The sequence below is a fragment of the Chlorocebus sabaeus genome, chromosome 8 (assembly GCF_047675955.1).
Source record: "Chlorocebus sabaeus isolate Y175 chromosome 8, mChlSab1.0.hap1, whole genome shotgun sequence".
NCBI lineage: Eukaryota > Metazoa > Chordata > Mammalia > Primates > Cercopithecidae > Chlorocebus > Chlorocebus sabaeus.
Window position 1 is genome coordinate 125,447,812 of NC_132911.1, and position 24,457 is coordinate 125,472,268.

The 24,457-nt window shown below is 36.3% G+C and overlaps 1 long non-coding RNA gene across 2 annotated transcripts in view; it reads right to left on the bottom strand.

The window, feature by feature from the left end:
* LOC140712331 (uncharacterized) overlaps nucleotides 1-5,833 on the bottom strand; it is a 32,723-nt gene extending 26,890 nt beyond the window's left edge. For both annotated transcript variants that reach the window (XR_012093861.1, XR_012093862.1), the window contains exons 1-2: nucleotides 5,782-5,833; nucleotides 4,276-4,421 (exon numbers count right to left, since the gene is read on the bottom strand). This is a non-coding gene — a long non-coding RNA (uncharacterized lncRNA). The remainder of the gene's footprint in view (nucleotides 1-4,275; nucleotides 4,422-5,781) is intronic.
* Between the last annotated feature and the right edge of the window lie 18,624 nt (nucleotides 5,834-24,457).

Consider the following 24,457-nt stretch of genomic DNA (forward strand, 5'->3'; position numbering starts at 1 on the left):
CAATCACGTAAGAGAAAGAAATACATGGCATCCAAATTGTAAAAGGGGAAGTCAAATTATTCCTCTTTGTTGAGGAAATGATCTTATATCTAGAAAAACATAGTCTTCACCAAATAACTCTTTGGTTTGCAAAATGAAGTCAGTAAAATTGCAAAATCAATGTACAAAAATCAGTAGTGTGTATATACACCAGTAACAACCTAGCTAGAAGAAATCAAGAAGGCAATCACATTTATATTTACAAAAAATACCTAGGAATAAACAATCATGAAAGTGAAAGATCTCTACAAAAAAAAAACCTATAAAAATGATTAAAGAGATTATATATGACACACACAAAAAATGGAAAAGACATCCTTTGCTCATGGATTGGAAATAACGTTAAAATGACCATACAGGCCAGGCACGGTGGCTCATGCCTGTAATCCCAGCACTTTGGGAGGCTGAGGCAGGCAGATCACCTGAGGTCAGGAGTTTAAGACCAGCCTGGTGGTAAACATGGTGAAACCCCATCTCTACTAAAAATACAAAAATTAGCTGGGCCTGATGGCAGGCTCCTGTAATCTCAGCTACTCAGGAGGCTGAGGCAGGAGAATTGCTTGAACCTGGGAGGCAGAGGTTGCAGTGAGCCAAGACTGCATCACTGCATTCCAGCCTGGGTGACAGAGTGAGACTTGGTCTCCAAAAGTAAATAACCATACTGCCCTACAGATTAAATGCAATCCCTATCAAAATACCAATGTCATTTTTCAAAGAATTAGAAAAAAATTCTGAAATTCATATGGAACCAAAAAAGAGCTTGATCAGCCACAGCAATCCTGAACAAAAAGAACACAGCTGGAGGCCTCACATTACTTGACTTTAAATTAAAAGGCTAAAGTAACCAAAAAAGCATGTCCTGTTATAAACATAGACATGGCCGGGCGCGGTGGCTCAAGCCTGTAATCCCAGCACTTTGGGAGGCTGAGACGGGCAGATCACAAGGTCAGGAGATCGAGACCATCCTGGCTAACACGGTGAAACCTCATCTCTACTAAAAAGTACAAAAAACTAGCCGGGCGAGGTGGTGGGTGTCTGTAGTCCCAGCTACTCCGGAGGCTGAGGCAGGAGAATGGCTTAAACCCGGGAGGCGGAGCTTGCAGTGAGCTGAGATCTGGCCACTGCACTCCAGCCTGGGCGACAGAGCCAGACTCCGTCTCAAAATAAATAAATAAATAAAATAAACATAGACATATAGATCAACGGAACACAATAGAAAACTCAGAAATCAAGCCATATGTTTATAGCCGACTGATCTTCGACAAAGCTGATAATAACATATTGGGGAAAGGAAACCTACTTCAATAAATTATGCTGGGAAATTTGAATAGCTATATACAGATGAATGAAACTAGACCCCCATCTCTCACTATATGCAAAAATCAACTCAAGATGAATTAAAGACTTAAATGTAAAACCTGAAACTATATATATGAGAAGAAAACCTAGGGAAAAGCCTTGTAAACAATGGGCTAGGCAAAGCATTTATGACTAAGACCTCAAAAGCGTAGGCAACAGAAAAAAATGATAGTCAAATGGGACTACATTAAACAAAAAGCTTCTGCACCACAAAAGAAATAATTAACAGAGTAAGGAGACAACTTGCTGAATAGGAGAAAATATTTGCAAACTATTCATCTAACAGGGAACTAATATCCAGAATATAAAAGAACTTAATTCAACAACTGCAACAGCAAATCATAAGGATAATCCCATTAAAAAGTGGGCAAAGGACATGAATAGACTTTTTCCAAAAGAAGACCTGCAAATGGCCAACAGGCATATGAAAAATGTTCAGCATCCCTAATCATCAGAGAAATGTAAGTCAAAACCACAATGGAATATTATCTTACCCCCATCAAAATGTCTGTTATCACAAAGACAAAAAATAACAGATGTTGATGAAAATGTAGAGAAAAGAAAACTCTTATACACTGTTGGTGGACATGTAAATTAGTACCACTCCTCTGAAAAACCATATGGAGATTCCTCAAAGAACTAAAAATAGAAGTACTATTCATTCTAGTAATCCGACTACTGGGTATCTACCCAAAGGAAAAGAAATCAATGCATCAAAATAATACCTACACTCACATGTTTATCACAAAACTCTTCACAATAGCAATGATATGGAATCAACCTAAGTGTTCATCAACATGAATGGATATAGAAAATGTGGCATATATATCCGTGGAATATTATTGGGCCATAAAAAAGAATAAAATCTTGTATTTTTCAACAACATGGATGGAAATTGAGGTTATTAACTTAAATGAAACAAGCCAGACACAGACAAATATTGCATGTTCTCACTCATAAGTGAGTGATAAAATATGTTCACATTTGTGCAGAGAATTGAATGACAGACAATGGAGACTTTAAAGGGTGAGGAGGCAGAAGGAGGGAGGATGATGAGAAATTAGTGAGTACTATATACATTACTTAGTGATGGATTCCCTAAAAGCCTTGACCGCCATGAAAATGTACGCATGGTCAGGCGCCGTGGCTCACACCTGTAATCCCAGCACTCTGGGTGGCTAAGGCAGGTGATCACAAGGTCAAGAGATGGGGACCATCCTGGCCAACATGGTGAAACCCCGTCTCTACTAAAATTACAAAAATTAGCTGGGCATGGTGGTGTGCACCTGTAATCCCAGCTGCTCGGGAGGCTGAGGCAGGAGAATCTCTTGCACCAGGAGGCGGAGGTTGCAGTGAGCCAAGATCACACCACTGTACTCCAGCCTGGTGACAGAGAAAGACTCTGTCTCAAAAAAAAAAAAAAAAGAAAAGAAAAAAAATCTATGCATGTAACAAAATTGCACATGTACCTCATAAATTTGTATGAATAAAAAATTCTTCCCTAACTCCCTATTGCTCCATACCTTTTTGTTTTGTTTTGTTTTGTTTTGTTTTGAGATGGAGTTTCACTCTGTGGCCCAGGCTGGAGTACAGTGGTGAGATCTCAACTCATTACAACCTCCACCTCCCAGGTTCAGGAAATTATACCGCCTCAGCCTCCCAAATAGCTGGGACTACAGGAAACTGCCACCCTGCCTAGCTAATTTTTTGTATTTTTAGTAGAAATGGGGTTTCACCATGTTGGTCAGGCTGGTCTTGAGCTCCTGATCTCAAGTGATCTGCCTGCCCCGGCCTCCCAAAGTGCTGGGATTACAGGCATGAGCCACTACGCCTGGCCTCCATTCCTTTTTATAAGTCTCTATCACACTATATTTGGAATTAAATTGGGTAGGAAAGTAGGGCATGTGTCTCTGCTACTAGACTCTGAATCCCTTAAGTCCTTCACACAAGACATGACACAATAAAATTTAAAAATATTTATAGTATATTTTAAGAAAAGAATCGGGGTATGTAGGCCATGAGTATTTCTTTTGAGTTATTAGAGATCATTCTCAGAATAATCTAATAACATTTATTTCATATATATATAATATAATATATGACAACTGTGTCACAGAGTAGTCAGGTCTTACTCTTTTGCCCAGGCTGGAGTGCAGTGACTCAATCATGGCACACTGCAGCCTGGACCTCAAAGGCTCAGGCAATCCTCCCACCTTAGCCTGTGAGTGGCTTGGACTGCAGGTGTGTGCCACCATACCAAGCTAATTTTTTTTATTTTTACTAGGGATGAGATCTCACTACATTGCCCAGGCTGGTCTCCAAGTCCTGAGCTCAAGTGATCCTCCCACCTTGGCCTCCCGAAGTGCTGGGATTACAGGCATGAGCCACCATCTCCTGCTAGAATGATGATATTGGAGAGGATAGAAAGCAGTCAGGATAACCATTTCTCTTGCTACTCTCTCCTCCTACTCTTAGACTTTGGTCATTATGGTTCCTACCAAATGTAGTTTCTATATGATTAGTCTTTAATATTCCTGAAGTTATTTGTACTGTTCTTGGATAAACATATGCTCTATATTACAACTAGATTTTATTATACTGACAGAGTTCAAAATAGTATAAGCTTAGGTGCTCCTGGATTATTGACCAAGGGCAATATTCACTGACTTCTTGCTATATATGCAACATCATCCTAAGTCTTTTGCATGTATTGTTTCATTGACTCCATTCAAAAATTCCAGATGTATGATATTATTAGCTTCATTTTGCAGATGAAAAACTTTAGGCAAATAGATGTTAAGGAACTTGTCTGAAGTTGCTATTTTAGTAAGTGGAGGGACCAGGATTTGAGTGCAGGTAACTGGCATCAGAACTCACGTTGTTACACTATTGCCACTCAGTACGTCTTGAAAGCCCACAAAGCAGGACTTGACTGCAAGAAACTGAGGAGGCAGCAGGCCGGTGAAGAGTTTCTAAACGGAGGGAAGGACAAAACAATCTGCCCTTGAGTTGTATACTGGTCACTGGAGAGAGAAGAAAAAGAGAGATCCTTCGAGACATAAGATCAAAAACCATCTGGAGAGCTAGAAGGGGAAAAACCAGCAGGGAACAAAGTGTTTCCAGTATTGGGAACATGTTGAGTAAACCATCAGATAAGCATGGGAAGTCAGCCGGGAAAGTCAGGAGGGTTACCTCAGGAGAGAAAGGCAACGGCTTGTTATGGATTCCTGGAGACTACATGTAGAGCTAGCCTCGGTGAGCAGGGAAAGCGTATTTAATGTCTGACATGTTTAGGTTCAGTCTGAACAAAATATCTCATTCCAGCACTGAAGATTACGGACCTAAATGTCATTCAATGTGAAATAACAAGCATGTATTTCCTTGTTGCACTTCTAATTCCAATAATGTACCTTCTTCCTTTAAGCTCTATACTTCCTAAACTGCACCTGTCTTTGAAACAGCTCATGCTAAGGTTTGAAGCTTGCTGCATCAGTTAAATGTATCCCTAAGCATCTGACAGATAAAGGAGGACAGTAGAAACCTCAAACAAAACTGCTGCCAATAATCAGAGGATACAAAACAATAAAACATGTATAGCATTCTTCCAGACATCAAGGAGCCTTCTTTTCTCTTTAAAGCTGTAGTGTACACAAGATACAAAATGTAACCTCCCAAAAGAAGAAAATTTAGGTCTCTGGAAACTATATGGGAGGTCAGCAGAAAAGGGAATCATTGCTCCTCAGGCACTGCAATGACTGAAAACAGTTTATGAGGAAAATACATTTTAATCTTTTCCCTGACATTTAGTAATAGAGTATGTACACAGTAGCTACGCGCGCACACACACATACACAGAGCTTAATTTACATGGAGGGAGCTATTTTACTGTATATAATAGGACCATAGTCCTTTCAAAAGTCAGCTTAATTAAAAGGTATATTCATGAATTTTCAGAGAAGTGCCTTATATAATATTATTAGTGTCATCAATATCACTTGAAATGCTGTAGAACGTAACCCAGGGTATACAATTAACTTTGCATTAAGATTTGAAGTGAGACAAGCACTGCCCTTGAATATCATCCCTCAATTTGTAAATCACCAGAGCATGGTGACAATTTGGCTTGACTACAACTATGCCCGAATGAAGTACTTTTCCTTTTGAGAAAAAAGGAATCTACGAGCACGAAGACTCCCTTTTCTCCTTTTAGTTTATTTTTTTAAGTCATTTATTAATTTTCCCTTTTGTAAAAGTAATTCCAAAGTTTGCCTTTTCTTTTTTCTTTTGAGGGGAAGGGGTAACTTTACAGGCAGTTTCCTTAGTCATTCTAGGCAGCCAGCCAATGAAATATAGACTAAACAACGCAGAGGATATTAATTTTACCTCACTATACATGCACACAGCTAGTGATGCATAAAGTCTTCATTCCAAGACTGACATTAAAAGGGTTGTGCAATTGCCTGGATTCCAGCGTCACTAACGGTTTTCTGAGGGAGTTGGAAGGAGATAAGAGAAGAGACCTTGGGGAACAATTTTAAAGTGGCTCAATAGCAATCGCAGAGCCAAACTCATACCTACATCAATGTGGTGCAGAGAATCTCTTAAGTATTTTTAATGCTGAATTTGAGCAAAGAAACTTCAAGTATGAACCTAAAAAGAAATCAAAACGTATTTCACAGATATATTAAGAGTTTTCTGGCAACAGAGAAGCTGGGTAAAAAGAATTGGAAAATCAAACTTTTTATTGAAGTATGACATGTACAGAAATATTCACACATCGAAAGTCTAGAGCGTGATAAATGTTTACAGCATGAATATACTCCTGCAAATGATTCTGAGATCAAGAAACAACATCACTCATACCCCTGAAGACATGCCCACACCCCCATTTAGTCACTATCTGCTCTCAGGGTAATTCATATCCTGACCTCTAATATTGTTAGTGTAGATTAGTTTTGCTCGTAAACATTACATAAATGGACAATTCAGTGTAAATTCTTTTGGGATTGATTTTCTTTATTCTGCCTTTTGTTACTTGAGTGTAGTTGTAGTTCATTCACTCTCATACATAGAGAGTATTTTTAATGTGTGAATACACCTCAATTGATTCGTTCTACTATTGAGGGTGTTTGGATGAAACTATTATGTATTTTACATATCACTGAGTTTGATTTAGGACTTTTATAACTATATTAATGAGAGGGATTAGTCTGAAATTTCAGTTTCTTGTTGTACTTTACTATAAAGATTATCCTGGCTCTATAAAAATGGCTAGAAAGTATTTCCTCTGTTTTCTTTCTCTGGAAGATTTTGTGTAAAATTTGTATTATTCTTAATTTTTTGGAAGAATTAACTGGTACAAATATTTTCATCTTCATTTGTTTTAGAAGGTTTTCAATGACAGAATCAAAAAATTTAATATACATTGCAATATAATAATGACTATATTGATTGCCTTGTATTAATTATTAATAAATATATAATACAATTAGTAATTGTATATTAATATATCCAATATAAATGTATATTTAATGTAATTTACTTTTAAATATATATAGTATCAGTTTCAGAAAGTTGTGTTTTTAAGGGATTTGCCAATTTAATCCAAATTATCAAATTCATTGGCTAAAATTGTTAATAGTAGTCCTTTGTTACAAATAATGATGTTGCTTTTTTCATTTCTGATGTTGGTATTTTGTGTTGTCTTTGTGTCTTATTTATTTTTGCTAAGTATATGTTTTATAAATCATTTTAGTCAAAGACTTTGTTGTGTTTTTTTAATTACACATTTGTTTTCATTTCATTAATTCCCATTGTTATTACTATTATATAAAAATTATTTCGGTTTAATTTTGTTATGACTGTTAAAAGAAAAACTTTAGACAAATTAAATTTAGCAGTTTATTTGAGCAAAGAAACATTCACGTATTGGGCAGCACCCTGAACTAATAAAGCCTCAGGGAGCTCCACCCAGCAATGTGGGCAGGCGGAATTTATAGGCAGGAAAAGAGAGTGACATACAGAAATAGCTCAATTGGTCACAGCTTGACATTTGCCTTATTTGAACATGTATGAGCAATCTGCGGCTGTGATTGGCTGAAAGCTCAGGCTACTGTGATTGTCAAAGCTCAGTTACTTATTAGAAGAATATACTCTCAAGTTAGACTGCAGTTTATTTACAAATTATATTAGGATACAGTTCACTGCATACAGAGGCAGATTTAGGCCAAATTTAATTTGATTTAACAACCTTTTGAGATAAAAGCATATTTATCGCTTTAGTATTTATTCTTCCACAATATTTTCATTCTGTGATATATATTACCCTCTCTATATTACTTTTAAAGCATATCACATTTATTTTGTGTTATACCTTCTTTATGATTCAGCTATAATATCTTAAGGTTTTCGTTGTTAATTCTTATTTGACCCATAGATCATTTAGAAGTACATCATTTCCAGGTAGTTGGAGATGTTTTGATGGCTTATAATTTATTTCTAAGTTAATTTTGTGATCAAAGAATATACTCTGAATTATTTTCATTTGTTGATATTTGTTGAGGCTTTATGATCCAACATATAGTGTATCTTGGTCTAAGCTTCTATGCCAAGTCAAAAATTATGTGAATTCTGTCCTGTTGGCAGCAATGTCAGCTAGATGTGTAAATTATGAAAAGTTTGATTATTGTATTATTCAGTGTGTATATGTGTTTGAGTATATTTTTGTGTTTATACATATATACGTGTTAATATATACAAATATATGTTTGTGTATATATACATATGTTTGTGTATATACATGCATATATACATGTGTGTATACATTATGTGTAAATATATATTACATATATGTATACATTTTATATATACTACATGTAGACATGTTTGTGTCTATGTGTACATATATGTGTCTGTGTATGCATATATACATAAGTGTATAATGTATATTATATGCAATATTTGTATTCCATATTATATGTAATATGTTACATATAAACTTTATATGTGATGTGTGTGTAACATATATAAGTATATATGTAGTAAATGGTTCTCAACCAGCAGAGAATTTTTAATATCTGGAGACAGTTTTAGTTGTTACAATTGGGGAATGGGAAGCACTACCAGCATTTAGTGAGTAGAAGCCAGGGATGCTACTAAACATCCTAAAATGAATAAAACAGTTCTTCACAACATATATATCTTGCCATCTCAGCTACCTAGAGTGGTGTATTAAAGTCTCTCTCTATGATTAGATTTTCTCTATTTTCCCTTTCTGTCTTCATATTCTCAGATATTGTTATTTGTCATGTACACTGATATCTATTAGATTAAACCCTTTATCTTTATTAAATTTATTTAATAATGCTTCTTGGCTTTATGCCTACTTTGTTTAATAATAATATGCTAAATCACTTTTCTTTTGGCTAGTGTTTGCATGGTATCTTTATTTCTATACTTTTATTTTGAACTGTATTTTATACTTGAAATTAAAAGTTTGTTTTTTGCAAGAAGGCTAGAGTAGGTAGGCATTTAACAATTGATTTTGGTAATTTTAGGGTTTTTTTAAAAATGTAGATTTAGTCCATTTATATTGAATGTAATAAATAATAAATATGGATTTTTAAATTTTTCTTTTTTTTCTGTTTTAATCGTCTTTATTCATTGCTTTCTCCTTTTCCTTTTAAATTGATGAAACATTGCTTTATTATTGTATTATTCATCTGTCACCCTTTTCTAAAATTTTTACTTCCAACAGTCTTAGATTTACAGAAAAAAATTGCAAAGACAGTATAGAACATTCTCACTTCCACTACATCTATTTCCCCATGTTACTAACCCCTTATATAAATGTGGTATATTTGCTATAATTAATGATTATTATTAACTAACCTCCAAATAGATTCAGGTTTTCTTTGTTTTGCTTTTACCTAATGTATTGTTGTTGTTGTTGTTGTTGTTGTAGTTCCAGGATCCATTCAGGTGTCACATTGCATTTAGTATTCATGACTACTTAGGATTCTCTTGGTTGTGACAGTTTCTCAGACTGTACTTGTATTTGATGAGCATAAAAAGGACTTTGACAGTTTTAAGGAGTACTAGTCAAATATCTTATACAATGCCCCTGCCTGAGACTTGTCTGATGGTCTTCTCATGATTTTATTGGAGCTAATCTGTTTGAGAATGACCACAGAGGTAAACTACCATTTTTATTTCACATAAAACGTATATTCTGTCAATATTACTTATCATTGTTTATGTTCATTTTCATTATGGGACTGAAGCAGTGTTGGTTTTCTGTACTGTAAAGTTAGTTTTTCCCTATTTTCATACTGTATTTATTGTAAGGAAGTCACTATGTGCAGCCCACACTTAAGGAATAGGGGGTTATACTCTGCCTTTTTGAGGGTGAAGTATCTACATAAATATTTGGAATTCTTCTTCATGAGATAGTTGGTTCTTTTCTCTTACTCATTTTCAATCATTTATATTAGTATGGACTCATGGATATTTATTTTTATATTTGGGGTTATAATACCACATTATTCAATTCCTTTCTTTTTTGCTCAAATTATCCCAACTATAATATATACCTGTTTTTCATAAAATAATTTTACTATTTTTATAGATTAGCTAGTGATTATAACATGAATTCTTAACTTATAATCTAGTACAAACTGTTAGCTTTACTATTTTTCTCAATATTGCTAAAATCTTAGACCTTTTAAACTCTAAATTCCTTCTTGCTATTTGCAATGTTTTATCGTGCATTTCATTTTTACATATATTTTAAATTCAATGAGGTATTCAAAATATCATTTTATAGGGTCAATATTTGTTTATATTTGCATACATATTCACCTTTTCCATTGCTCTTCATTCCTTTCTGAACTTCCTTGTTTCTATGAAGTGTAATTTTCCTTTCACCTGATAAACTCTTTTACATTTATTTCAAAGAAAATCTTTTGGCATTAAATACTTGACATGTTTTGTTAATCAAAAGTGTTTTTAAGCTTAGTCACATTTTGGAAATTTTTTTCCCCTATGGGTACAATTCTAAGTTAATGGTTACTTTCTTTTAGCGCTGTAAAAATGTCAATCAATTGTCTGTTGGCTTCTATTATTTCTGTTTTGAAGTCAGCTGTCAGAGATTTGGGGTATATTTTGAAAGAAATTTGTATTTCTTTCCTCTGGCTCTTTTAAAGTTTTTATTTTTATCTTGGTTTTCAGTAGTTTGGCTGCAATATGACCAAGTGTTTTATGTACTCTTTCAGTGTTTTATATACTCTTCGGTAGGCTTCTGAAATTGGTGAGTTGGGGTTTTTTTTCATCAGTTTTGGAAAATTATCAGTGCTTAGCTCTTCAAATTGTGCTTCTATCTCATTCCTGTCTCTTCTTTCTTATAATCTTATTACACTTGTGTTATGCCATTCAAATGTGTCTGATATATTTTTTTACACTTTGTTCTTTTCCTGTCATCCTTTTCTTCCTTTCCTTCTTTACTTAAGTATATACATTTTCTATTCACCTGTCTCTGAAATTACTAGTCTTATCTTCTACTTGCTATTTGTCTTACAAGTATGTCTACTTCCTGGTAAACCTACAGCATTCATCCATTTTGCATTGCTATAAAGGAATACCTGAGACTGGGTAATTTAAAAAGAAAATAGGTTTATTTGGCTCATGGTTCTACAGGCTGTACAAGCATGGCACCAGTATCTGCTTGGCTTCTGGTAAGGCCTTGGGAAGCTTTTACTCATGGCAGAAGGTGAGTGAGGAGCAGTCACCTTGCATGGTGAAAGAGGGAGTGAGGTCAGGGAGGTCCCAGAATTTTTATCAATGAGATCTTGTGTGAACTCATTACCATGGGGAGGGTACCAAGCCATTCAGGGGAGGGATCCACTTCTATGACCCAAACACCTTCCACCAGGCCCCACTTCCAACACTGGGGATCACATTTAAGCATGATATTTGGAGGGAACAAACATCCAAAGTCTATCACCTATGCACAGCCCTTAATTTCTAGAATGTTCTTGTGATATTTGTAAATTATAATTATTTATATATACTACTATTTGTTGAAATTTTCTACCTTTTAATTAGTTTGATAATCAATTCATCTACTGTCTTAAACTTTATGATAGTTCTTTCAAAATCTGTGCTAACTGTAATGTGTGGATCATCTGTGGATATGCTTGTGTGTGTGTGTGTGTGTGTGTGTGTGTGTGTGTTTGGATGTCAATCATATAGTCCTGTTTATTTTCTTAAAAATGTTTGATTGAATGCTAACATTTTTAGCATTTTTAGTTGTTTTCTTTCACCACACAAAATTTGCTCTTTCCTCTGCTGGATAAATAGACAGTTGTGTATATGCATGTGGGGTGGAATGGGATCCAATTATAAACTGAGGTGGGGAGAGGCTAGTTGCAATTTTAGTAATAAGCAGTCTAATTCTGATTAAAGCATGGCCTTACAGTGCTTTCTAATTGGGAGCCTAGAAGGTGTTTTTCTTCTTAGCCCTGAGTGGTCATAATAATTTCTACTCTGTCTCTGAGAGGCAATTGGCTTAGCTTTCTGGTATCCTGACCCTATAACTTCCAAACATGGCAGAGTCCTAAGAGGGACACAGAGTCTGTGGTTAATGTCCTTTAATTCTACAATTTTGGCCCTTCAGTTCTATGCAACTCTCTGAAGTTCTCCTTGTTTCTCTGTCCTCCAGTAGGATGCTTCCTGGGTCAAGTCCAGATTTCTAACCTACAGTGCCTTCCAGGATCAGCAAATGCTTTCAAGGAGAGCTAAAGATCATCAAGTCACTTTTGAATGGTTCTTCTCTCTTTGTATGCTTCTGCAGATTTCTGATTCTTTAAATATGCGAATTTATCAGGTGGTTTTGATGTTTTATGAGCATATGTTGTTCTTCCATGAATTAATTATCTCCTTCAGAAGCTGAAGTTGAAAGGAAGATTTTAAAATACTTCTTTCATATTTGCTTTGTGCTAACGGATTATAGTAAGAAATTCGGGTACTTTTTTTGGCAGCTTACAATCTAATGTGGACAACAGAGAATAAACAAACATACACCCAGATAAATTTTAATTACAAATAGTAGGATATGCTTAACTCCATCATCTTTAAAAATGATAACTCTACTTAATTTACTGCTAGGAAGTTTTACGGACATCTTTGCACGATTCTAAAAGATAGTAATCTTTGGAATTATTAATTAACCTCACTTTTTTTTTTTTTTTTTTTTTTTTGGGGTGGGGGACGGAGTCTTGCTCTGTCGCCCATGCTGGAATGCAGTGGCACAATCTCGGTTCACTGCAAACTCTGCCTCCCAGGTTCACACCATTCTCCTGCCTCAGCCTCCCAAGTAGCTGGGACTGCAGGTGCCCACCACCATGCCCGGCTAATTTTTTGTATTTTTAGTAGATATGGGGTTTCACTGTGTTAGCCAGGATAGCCTTTATCTCCTGACCTCGTGATCTGTCCACGTTGGCCTCCCAAAGTGCTGGGATGACAGGCGTGAGCCACCGTGCCCAGCCTAATTATCCTCACTTTTTAATTAAAAGTTGTTTTAAAAAAAGATAATCTACTGGAGGGTATTTAAACATCTAATGCAAAAGAGGATGGAACTTCTGGAAAAAATTACTAAATATTTTGAAAAGATTTGTAACAATTTATTTGGATGTTGCTAATGTAGTTTTGAATGCACACACACTTGCACTTTTATTTATGCAAGTTACCTGTGAATATTAACATCACATAGGACTATCTTACTGCTGTGTATGTATGTTCTTCTTATTGATACCAAAAGCCTGAGAGGGCTATACATAAGACTGCCATTGTTCTACCAAAGAACCTTGACTAGTAGATTATACACAATTCAGTGATTTTCTTGGTTGCATAACATTTTCTTATGTATATGTGATTTCTTGAAATTTGGCCATTTATTCAGCATTTATTGATCACTGTGCCAGGCACCATGCTAGTTGTGAGGTATTGAAAGAAAAAAGCTTTAAAATGTGTCTTCCCTCAAAAAGTTCACATTTACTGGAGTGCATAGAAACTTGAGCATGTAATGTAGGTCTTTAATGTTCTCCAAAAGGATAAGTAATTGACTGAATTATAGAGGTAAGAACTTGGTGCTATTATAACCTTTCAGAGAGCCGTCTAAGTCAGACAAGGAGACAGATCAGAAAAAGTCTTTGGCGTATACGAGAGATGGTATTTGAAGAATGATGAAATTGCCCAGATTGGGTGAGGATAGGATATGGGTATGATGTCTCAAGTCGGGGAATAACATATGGGAAAGCACATATGTGGAAGAATGCTTTTGCAAAACGTAAGAGGTTGAAACATGGCTATGGTAGTAATAAAGTAGTAGAAATCCCAAATACTCCTCTAAGAAGTTATAATTTGGTCATCAAGAGACTAGAGAACAGCAGAAATATTTTAAGCAGAAAGTGACATATGTGTTCCAGAAAGATCAATCTATCAGTTGTAATTTAAATAGGGGAGGAGATAAGATTAGACAGTGAGAAGTGTTAAACCCTGAACTATGGTGGTGGTAGTATGGTTTGAGAGATGGGGACAGATTGAAGACTTTAAAATAAGGTCCATTATTACTATTGCCATTAATAAATATAAATTAAGTACTGTAATCATCAAGCAAGATTTAGCCATTGTTGTTTTAACTTCCTTCCAGAAATTCTACAACACACACGAATCAATATTGTGAAAATCGAGAATATTATCTAATTGTTTCCTTGCCAAGATCATCTTTTTTCTTATTTAATAGTTTAAAGTCAAAGCCCAGCAAACTCTGTCTAGACTTTATAATTTTATAACAGTATGAACATAACCTGTATAGACTTTAGATAGATGCTTCTAGAAGGGCCTTTTTATTTAAAATCAAGACAAGTTATAATATAGCAGATATGAAAAGGATGTGCCTAATAAAACATTTTATTATCAGTCTAATTTTTGCACCATTTTACAATGAACTGGTAACCAATGTGTGATTTTCCTCTTTTAAATATGCTTTGTAAATCTTAGTTGGGAATGAGGTATCAAGTGACTCAACTGTACTAACTGTTGAACAGAGAGGTCTGGAGGACCATCTGGTGATGCATGCAGAGAGCTATGTTGCTCACCATATATGCAAGAAATGCAAGTTAGAGAGTATAGGAAGATTGTGGCTGGGTGTGGTGGCTCACATCACTTTGGGAGGTCAAGGTGGGCGGATCACTTCAGGTCAGAAGTTCGAGACCAGCCTGGCCAACATGGTGAAACCCCATCTCCATTAAAAATACAAAAATTAACTGGGCGTGGTTCTGCGAGCCTGTAATCCCAGCTACTCGGGAGGCTGAGGCAGAAGAATCGCCTGAACCCGGCAGGCAGAGGTTGCAGTGAGCCGAGATCACACCATTGCACTCTAGCCTGGGTGACAGAGTGAGACTCCATCTCAAAAAAATAAAAAATTGAAATTTTTTTTTTTTTTAAAGAGAGTATAGGAAGATTGAAGAGAGCTGGTTTTAATTTAATTTAATTTATTTATTTCCACTTTCATTTTTCTTTTTAGAGACAGAATCTTGCTCCGTTACCCAGGCTGGACTACAGTGTTGCAGTGATAGTTCACTGCAGCCTTGAACTCCTGGACACAAACAATCCTCCCACTTCAGCCTCCCGAGTAGCTGGGACTCTAGGGGTCTGCTACCACGCCTGGCTAATTTTTATTTTTTAATTTTTTGTAGAGATGGTGTCTCACTATGTTGCTCAGGCTGGCCTCGAACTCCTGGCCTCAAGTGCTCCTCCCACTTTGGCTCCCAAAGTGCTGGGATTATAGACGTGAGTCACCGTGCCTGGCCAGGGTGTTAATTTTATTTTATTATTTTATTATTTATTTATTTATTTATTGAGAGGGAGTCTTGCTCTGTCGCCCAGGCTGGAGTGCAGTGGTGCGATCTTGGCTCACTATAAGCTCTGCCTCCTGTGTTCACGCCATTCTCCTGCCTCAGCCTCCCGAGTAGCTGGAATTACAGGTGTGTGCCACCATGCCCGACTAATTTTTTATATTTTTAGTAGAGATGGGGTTTCACTGTGTTAGCCAGGATGGTCTCGATCTCCTGACCTCGTGAACTGCCTCCCAAAGTGCTGGGATTACAGGCGTGAGCCACTGCACCCAGCCAGGGTACTAATTTTATAAGACATAAATGTGTTATGAAAATATCTTTATTAGTGCTATTGTCCTTAGTTGGCATAAATTATTTCCATATTTTTGTTCAGATTTGGCACGAGTTAAATAGATTAGTTATATAAACATGTAACTTAAGTTCCTCATCTGTGAAGATTTTAAAATGAGATTAATTTTCACTTAGGGAGGAAGCAAAGTGAAGAACACAGATTTCACAGGTGGGATGCCTGGCTCAAATTCCAGCTTGACCGCTGGTAGCTGTGTGACCCTCGGCAAGTGACTTGACCTCTCTCTACTCAGTGTCCTCATCTGTCAGGTAGGGATAATAATAGCACATATTTCATAGGGTCGTTATATGATTAAACAAGTTATTATTTACAGAGTGCTTAGAATAGTACCTGGCGCATAGGTAGTGCTATATGTGTTTAGTAAATAAATAAAATTAGAAATGGAGGGGATAAAAAAGATAATTTGGTCACAATAAAGGCTTATTTCTTTCCTTTCCAAATGCTTACAAACAACACTTTTAAAAATTTGATGAAATAGTGTTTGATTTAGTTTTTTTTTAGATAACACTTAAAATAGTTTTTCACATTTTTCTTTAAAGTCTCTCTCAGATATATGCATACATATAAATGTTTATTTACATGAAAGTGAATATGTATATAGTATAAAAATGTTTATCTACATAAGTAAATATATATCCAAGGACCTTTGAGTCTAATCTTCTCTTATTGTATCAGCTCTGTAATGACATCAGTTTCTGACAGGCTGGTCAGGCAATACGTTCTGGCCTGGGCCTTTTTTTCCCCCCTATTGTTCATTGAAAGATTAGAACTGAAGGCAAAAGCAATAATAGTCTGATCTAGTTCTGATCCAACCTGCTTTCAAAAAGGGGGCAGTGTTTATGTTAGAGTATTTGGCAACTGAGAAGTAGGTTTTCGAAGGCCTGTTTTTAAGGCCAGATTTGCTCAGGGTGGGGCCCTGCTCTTGGCTTAGAAGCCACATTCACCACTGGCCCCTTAGCTGAAGAAACAAATGGCTAATTATGCTGTGACCAGTTGCTAGACTGTTAACAGAGTGCAAACAGGGGAGCTCCAAAGTCAGAGAAGGTTCTCAGCAAACGGCCTTTAAAATGCTAGAGGACTGTGGGTTTCAAAGGATCTTCATCCGATGGAAGCCATTTTATCAGAATGCAAATGTTTTCTGGCTTTTAAATTGGAAGCACTATGGTGACTATTTAATTTGGCAGTCGCTTAGGATGATCTTGCATAATGAGAATGAACTATCCTGTAAAGAAAAAAAGAAAGTCATAGGCATTTTTATTGACTATTTAAGCTCCTGAAAACTGGTAGTCTACCATATGACTCCAGAGATTCACCATAGATATTAGTCTAGGGTTTTCATTGTCCTCAACTGGGGGCCACAGTGATTTGGCAGTCGACGGTAATCTTTTTATTTTGGTGTTCTTATTATAAGAGCCAAGGGAGATGGGAAAAGGCTATATGGGAAGTGCCTGAAAAAGAAGTGTGCACTGTACTTTATCTCCTTTACCTTAAGACACTGCTCCACATTTTACATTCTCTGAAATCAATATGTGCAACATGATCACCATTCCATGAAATGGGGGGTGTGTGTGTGTATTTGTATTTCCTGCAGAAAGCTATTTATGTTTCCCTTTTTTTTTTTTTTCTCCAATGCCTCTCCCTCAGGCCTAGGGGCTCCTCTCTAAATTGTCACTGGAAACTGTCCAAGTCAAAGAGGATGTGATTACAAATGATCCCTCACCTACTGAGTGGAAAGGGTTTCACAGCAGGGCTGGGTTTACTCCACCCCCATTTCCTTTATTTCTCTTTCCCGCAATCCCTTCCTCTGTGGACTGGGAGCTTTGCTTGTACCTTTTCTTTCTTAAGATTACACTGTGATGATGGTGATGTCCTGTGTTGTTAAGAGGTCTGTTGGATGTTTTATTATTACTCTGAGAAGAAATGCACCAACACTCCAGATGTACTTCAGTTATTTTCTTGATCTAATTGCGGGTTCCCCATCTCTTTCCACATTTTTAGAGCTCCTATTTTTCAGTAAGCACTGATAATTTTTCTCTACCCATCTTAGCACACAAAAACTGTGCAGAGACAACTAGAGCAATAGCTAACTCTATTATTATTCTACAAGAACCTGTTAAGCACTTAACAGATACTTTCTAAGAATTCTACCACTTAATTCTATTAATTCTATTAAGGTAATTGAGGTTAAGGTAAACTGCTCCTCCATTTGAATATTTGAGAAATATCTTGGCAGTTAATTGTATTACTTTTAAAATTTGTTTGATTTGTTGCAAGAAGTCCAGTGGCAAGGATGGTTTTAATCATGTCTCTTTGTACACATCCCTTACCTTAGTTTCTGTAGTTTGAAAAGAAGAATGCTATGAGTGTGCAAAGATTCAGCCATTTTACTTGCTATTGTGAAAACCTAGGCATAGGTGATGGTCAGTAAAATATTAAAATGGAATTGATAAAAATAAAACTCACAAGCCTGCACATATTCAAGTTTGTTAACTATGGGGCTTAAGACAGGGGGCCTAAAGCCTGTGGTGAGAGCTGTTACACTAATTACTTTTAAAATTCTCTTCCTGGGGCATAGGCTTTGGGCAGAGGTACAACAAGAGTTTTCATGATTTTCTTACCATTCAGAAAGAATAATTTAGGGTTGCAATGGTGATGGCCTTTCAAATCAAGGAAAGGAGGCTTAGGAAGGCTATTATTAAATAAGTCCCTAATAATAAAAACAATGCAAATTTTAAAAAACACATTCTCAGAGAATATGCAGTGAGTGTTGTTCTTACAAAGCCTAAGTACAATCAGTGGCTGGCTCTGTTTCCAAGTAGTGACTTTGTGTTGATTAATGATGAATTTCCAGACTGCGATCAAGATTAGAGCACTGAATTGAGAGACTGTTGTGCCAAATTTTGGGTTGCTTTACAGTTCACTTATTGTTATTGTTACTGTTGTTGTTTTTATTTGCAAGACAACTTAGTGTAGTAGATTGGTGAATCAGACAGGCCTTAATTCAAATCCTGGGCACTTAATTATTTGACTTTAAATGAAGTTTGGCTTTAGTTTTCTGTCTTGTAAATAGGAATAATATTTACTTCATGGAGTGGCTTTGAGATTTCAATAAATCTATAAAATAGGCCTAGCACTAAAGAACATGCTCTGCTCTTTCCTTTCCCATTTTCCTATCTTAGGACCTTCTTAAAAACTTACTACCTTCCACTTAAAAATTAAAACACTTTCTATAGAATTAAAGGGATTTGTCCTTTAAGTACTTGTTACATTCTTTAAAATACAGATGTGTCATTCAATATTTGATGATAATAGAGAAGTGATTAATGGCATGATGAATTGTTTTGAATGGGTAAATGGTAAATTAAACATTAAGAACACCCCAAATAATAGCATTATAAACTGCAGAGACTTTTAAAAAAATTATTCCAACAGGAGTTTGCATATATCTTTTAGGATTATTAGTGATTTAATGGTGAAAATATATCTATTGGTTATTTCTTGGTGAGAAAGATGTTATTTCCCCTATTTCTTGAAGAAGCAAAGTCTAAGGGAAACTTTCAGATTTGAGGAGTCAAATTCCACTTCAGTGTTCTGGGCTGATCAGTCTTTGTTAGCTTAGAACTACTGAAACACTGCCTCCTAGTGGTTGAGAAAAGAGAGGGTTTTTTTTTTTTTTTTTTTTTAAATAAATTAAAAGGTATGGAAGGAATTGGTTTAATTAAATGGCAATAATAAAGGTTCCAAAGGAGACTGAAATTCTGAGAACCAAAATGGGAACAGAATCAAATCAGGTTAATATGTTTCCTATGCTGGACAAGAAACTGTTAGTTCCATTATGGGTTGGATTTTGAGAACACTTTTTATAAAAGATGAGCAATGGCTTTTCCTCTGGCAAATGATAGATTGCGTGAGGAATAGTCATGAATTGGTTGAATGAAGGAGATAGGGATTATTTCATTTTAAGTGTTTTTGGGAGGAACACTGTTTTTCTCTGTAGTCATTATAGTAAACTGGTGAACACCCAGGGACTTCAGTCAATGACTAGTAAAATATCAGAGCTGGAAAAGATCTTGGTGCCCTTTAAGTTCAAATCCCTTAATGTATTAAATGACTATCCCAAAATCACACAGGCAATTAGTGTCAGATATTAGGACCTGGAATAGTCATTACGTATGGAACTTTTATTACGTGCCAGCTACTGCGTTAGAGAGTAGGGTGCAGTGATGTGCAATTAAATATAGTCCCTACCCTGGTTGAGCCATTGAGCCATTAACACCATACCCATTGTTGTCTGTTGTGAGCAGACATCTGCAAAAGGAATGACCTTCAAAACTGACATTTGATTGTTTGGAGAGATCATAAGCTTGGATAGTGAAATTTCTGAGAATTTAGATTCCCTAGAGTAGGCAGAATTCTGCCCCTGCTTAATTTATAATTGTCAAGGCAATGATGTCAAACCCTTGTAGAAGATTTTTTTTAAGCTGAAGGTTAACATTAAAGTAATAGTGGATGGATTCCATTTTCTCATTACTGGTATATGTCTATAGAAGTTTGGGTGTGTCAAGAATCTGTGATCCCCGCAGAGGAAAATCTGTACTTACTCATTTTTGCCAAAATGGAAAAAGTTTACCTGTCACTGTTTAAAATCATTACCCTATGCAGCAATGTAATCGTCTAAGTATGAAATTCATGAATTAGCTCACAACATATTTCATCATAATGATTAATGTGGTTAAATAATAGTAAATGGACTGTATATTTTTCTAATAGCGTAACAAACTCCCAATGCATTTCAATATAGAGGCTTCAATTGTCTCAAAAATCACTGGTGATAGTTTTTACTTTCATGTTTGCCTAAGTAGAAAAAACTCACTTTGTTTTTCCTCCTCACAACCCCACATCATTTTGCCAAAGTGAAACAATATGTCCCAAACGAAGAGCTCTTATAACTTCTTAGTTCTTATCGAATTTTCCTGGATGATTAAGGGGCAAGTCACTACGAAGCATTTATTTAGTTGGCAATTTAAGGATTTATGGTTTTTATACATGCATTATAAGGATTTAAAACACATAGACCTTCATTTTCCATTATGTAAAATATTCCTGCCAAGTTATTTTGAACACATATCTTTTTGCTTTTACATATTTGAAGACATATCCTGCTGGCCCACATTTAAGTGGAATCAGTGGTATCTGTGTCTGACAGATTTTTTTTTTTTCCACAAATGACTCTTTCATTCGCCCATTCCTAATCCAAGGGTAAAAGACATTCAAGATCCAGGGATTCAGATACATGGTCCTTACAGGGATATTTTAAGAAACAAATAAGATAACTCAGCTAAAGTGCTTAGCACAGTACAAGACACTCATGTGCTCAATAAATGGTAGCAATTTCTTTTATTATTTGACAAGATAATTGACCAATGAGCTGATAACTGGTAATCAACAGAAGTTCAGGTAGGCAGGTGGTTATCAGGGCACACATTGTAAACATCACAGACCCAGTCATAGAAAGATTTGTATCCGAGGTATAACATTGTGTCCATGGTTGGGTGGGTAAGATATATAGAAATCACATAATTACAGAGAAATTGTGACATGAGATGGGCAGCTCAGTCAGTGAAGACTTTGGGGACAAAGTAGGCCATTTAGGGCATGATTGATACATAAGTAAGAGAAATCCAGCTCTAGAGACAGGGATCTCAAATCAAAGCCAACCAGTTGAAAGTGATCCTTGCATTTATTCATGTTTCCTTAGGGCACAGGAGCCAACACACCCCCCACATCTTCATCAATACTTCACACCTCCCTGCTTTGTCAGGGCTCACTAGCAAGGACAGAGGGAAGAGAAGAGGGACAGTCAATTGTTTCATTTCTCTAATCAAAGAACTGAAATTGGTTAGGAAAAGAGCTGAATTGATGTAGGATCCAGCAAAATGGTTATCTGTCCACCTAAGAAAACTGACTAATGAAAACCCTACAAAAATATTAATCTCTAAACAAAATCTGTAAGTCCCTGTGTACTAGGAAACAAGAAAAAACAAGGATTTGGAATTCTGATATTTTATTTGTTTTTCCACTCAACCTGGATAAACCTCTTAGCCCCTCTGAGTCTTAAATTTTTTCCTGTGTAAAAACAGTACATCTTTAAAAAATGGTGCTGGCATGGAAAATGAAAACATGCATGCAAAAGATTGGTGTAGACTGTAAGTCTCATAAGATGTTTGTCATTATTTTTAACATTTCTTTCTTACTGTATCTTTCTTGATCCCTCCCCCTCTCTTTATGACCAAAGAATACACATTCAGAAGAGGGTAGGTTAGACCAACACTCTCTCCTCTCCTATGAGTCTTGGCAATTGTAGCATGGGAATGCCCCCTGACTTGGAACAAGAAACTAGTTCACCTGACCAGAACTCTGAATATCTCTTAGACCACTGATGTCTGACTGCAGTTCTTGGAAAGGGGCACAGAATATTCTTTTGACCAATGCCAATGGGGAGGCAACAGCACAGGCAAATGGACAGAGGTCCTGGCTGAGTGGCAGTAACCTAGAAGCCAGAGAGCTCAGATTCAAACAAACCCATTGACTCTTGACCTCTCGTTCATTGCTGTCAGTGGAATGAAGACAACACCTGCCACATACTACTTCCCAGAGAGATGGGAAACCCCAGAGAAGCACTCTCTCTCTCTCTCTTTTAATGGGAAGTTCTCTTCTGCCTGTGGATCCCATTAAGTTATTCACCATCTTCTAATTTTATGGTTTGTTTGCAGATTTATTATTGTGATGTACTTTCCATTTAGAGCATCAACTGGCTTCCTTTCTGTAAACTGTGTGGGGCCTCTGCAGCCATCCTGAACCTATACAAATGAGAAGAGGGAGGCTATCTTATTTCGGGGCAGGGAAGGGCCCCTGAGAATTATACAATGATTTCTTATGAGAAGGTAAACACACTTGTGTGATTTTTATGTGTAAAATTCCATCCAAAGTTGTAGAATCAAGGGGCGTTGCAGAGGAATTTGAGATTATTCTCTGATGAGAAGAGAACCATGACATCACGGAGGAGGGATGTGCATCAGTTTCATTGGAGTTTCATTGAAGACAGAAACTGTGGCCTAATTTCACTCTTAGGTGGAGTTAAACAGTTTAAACTTACATCTGTCTGCAGGTCTTGCTGCTGACAGTTTGTTGTGAGATAGAACACAAGGTATAATCATCAAAATAAATTTATGGAGGAACCATTATTTGTTATTGGTGGTGTTTTAATAGTTGCTTTGGGATTTGTATTTTTCCCTTTTCTAATAGTGACTTTTATGATGCTGAGCTGAAAGCCTTTCACTCTTCTCTCAAACACAACATATTTTTCTTTCTTTCACAAATGATTATCACAGAATTCATGTAGTTTTTCTGCACAAAGGAATTACTATGTCGATGTGGTAAATTTCTAGATGGCTCACATCTTTATCGTCCTGACCCTCTGCAGTTCTGTCCTTTTCGTTTTTGGCAGAAGTTTCTTAACATCAAGCCCAAGGCAAAAATGGGCTTTTTTATCTTGTGCATTCCCTTCATTTCTCAAGGGCTGGTAGAACTGTTGGAAACACATTTTTTTCTCCAGGAATGTACTTTTTCTATATTCAGGAAAATGTTTCGTTTTTCATCAATCCAGACTGAGTAGTACTAAAGGCTTCTATCAAACAGAAGAAATTTCTGTATTTGCCTAGTCCAACTTCTTCACTTTTTGGTGACAAAGTAAAACTACAGAAAAAAAATTATTTGAACAATATTATTGTTACTGTGAACTATACAAATACCTAGTCTGATCACCTTCCACTTGGTTAATTTGCTCCAATCTTTCCCCTGCCAGTAATAGTATTATAACTAATCAAGCCAAGGATTTTATTTACCTGTCTTCCTATCATCTAACTATTTATTGTTAGTGATTTTATTGTGTTTGACCTTTTGGAGAATGCTAGGATGTCAGATAAAATAAATAAAATAATACCTTCATTTCTCCTCCCAGTATGTTCTATGCAGTAGTGATTTGTAAATTTGTTGGGGAAACCTTTACTAATTTTTGCGAAGTTTAAAGAATTTGACTATTTATACGTAAGAGGGACTAAGAAAATATTTCTCTTCAAAGTGAGGTCCAGTTTAAATTTTTAGCTTTTCCTTCCATTGATTGGACCCTGGTAGGTTTGTCCTGAAGTAAGATCTCCCCTTCCGTAAAGCTCTTTCTACATATACTTTAGACTAGAGGTTCTGAAATGAAGGTGGAACTCTCTTCCTCCACCCAAGGGACATTTGGCAATGTTTGGAGAACTTTTTGTTGCTACACGGAGGGGTGATACTGTCATCTAATGTATAGAAGACAAACAAATATGCTGCTGCTAAATATTCAGCAACACACAGATTCCCCAACAAAGCTATGCAGTCCAAAATGTCAGTAGGCTAATGTTTAGAAGCTCAGATCTGGAAGACTGACTGTCTTTCCCGATGTGCCTGTAAGAGCTGGGCCTGGTACTTGCAATGCCAGCATAGGTCTGAAATAGAGTATGTTTTCTATTATTCCTCCCAATGACCACTTCCACAAGATACCTGAGTGAGTAGCAGATGGCACTGAAAGTTTAGAGTCACAAAGGGAATTGAATCACAGGCTGTCTCTCCTCCCACTGGCAAGAAACCAAACAGTTAACTCAAGATATCTCTCTCCTCCAAGCTCTTTCACCTATGTAATACTTTTATTCACCACATTTCTCCATAGATATAGCCTCTTTCCTGGTGTAAGCTCCTTTTATGC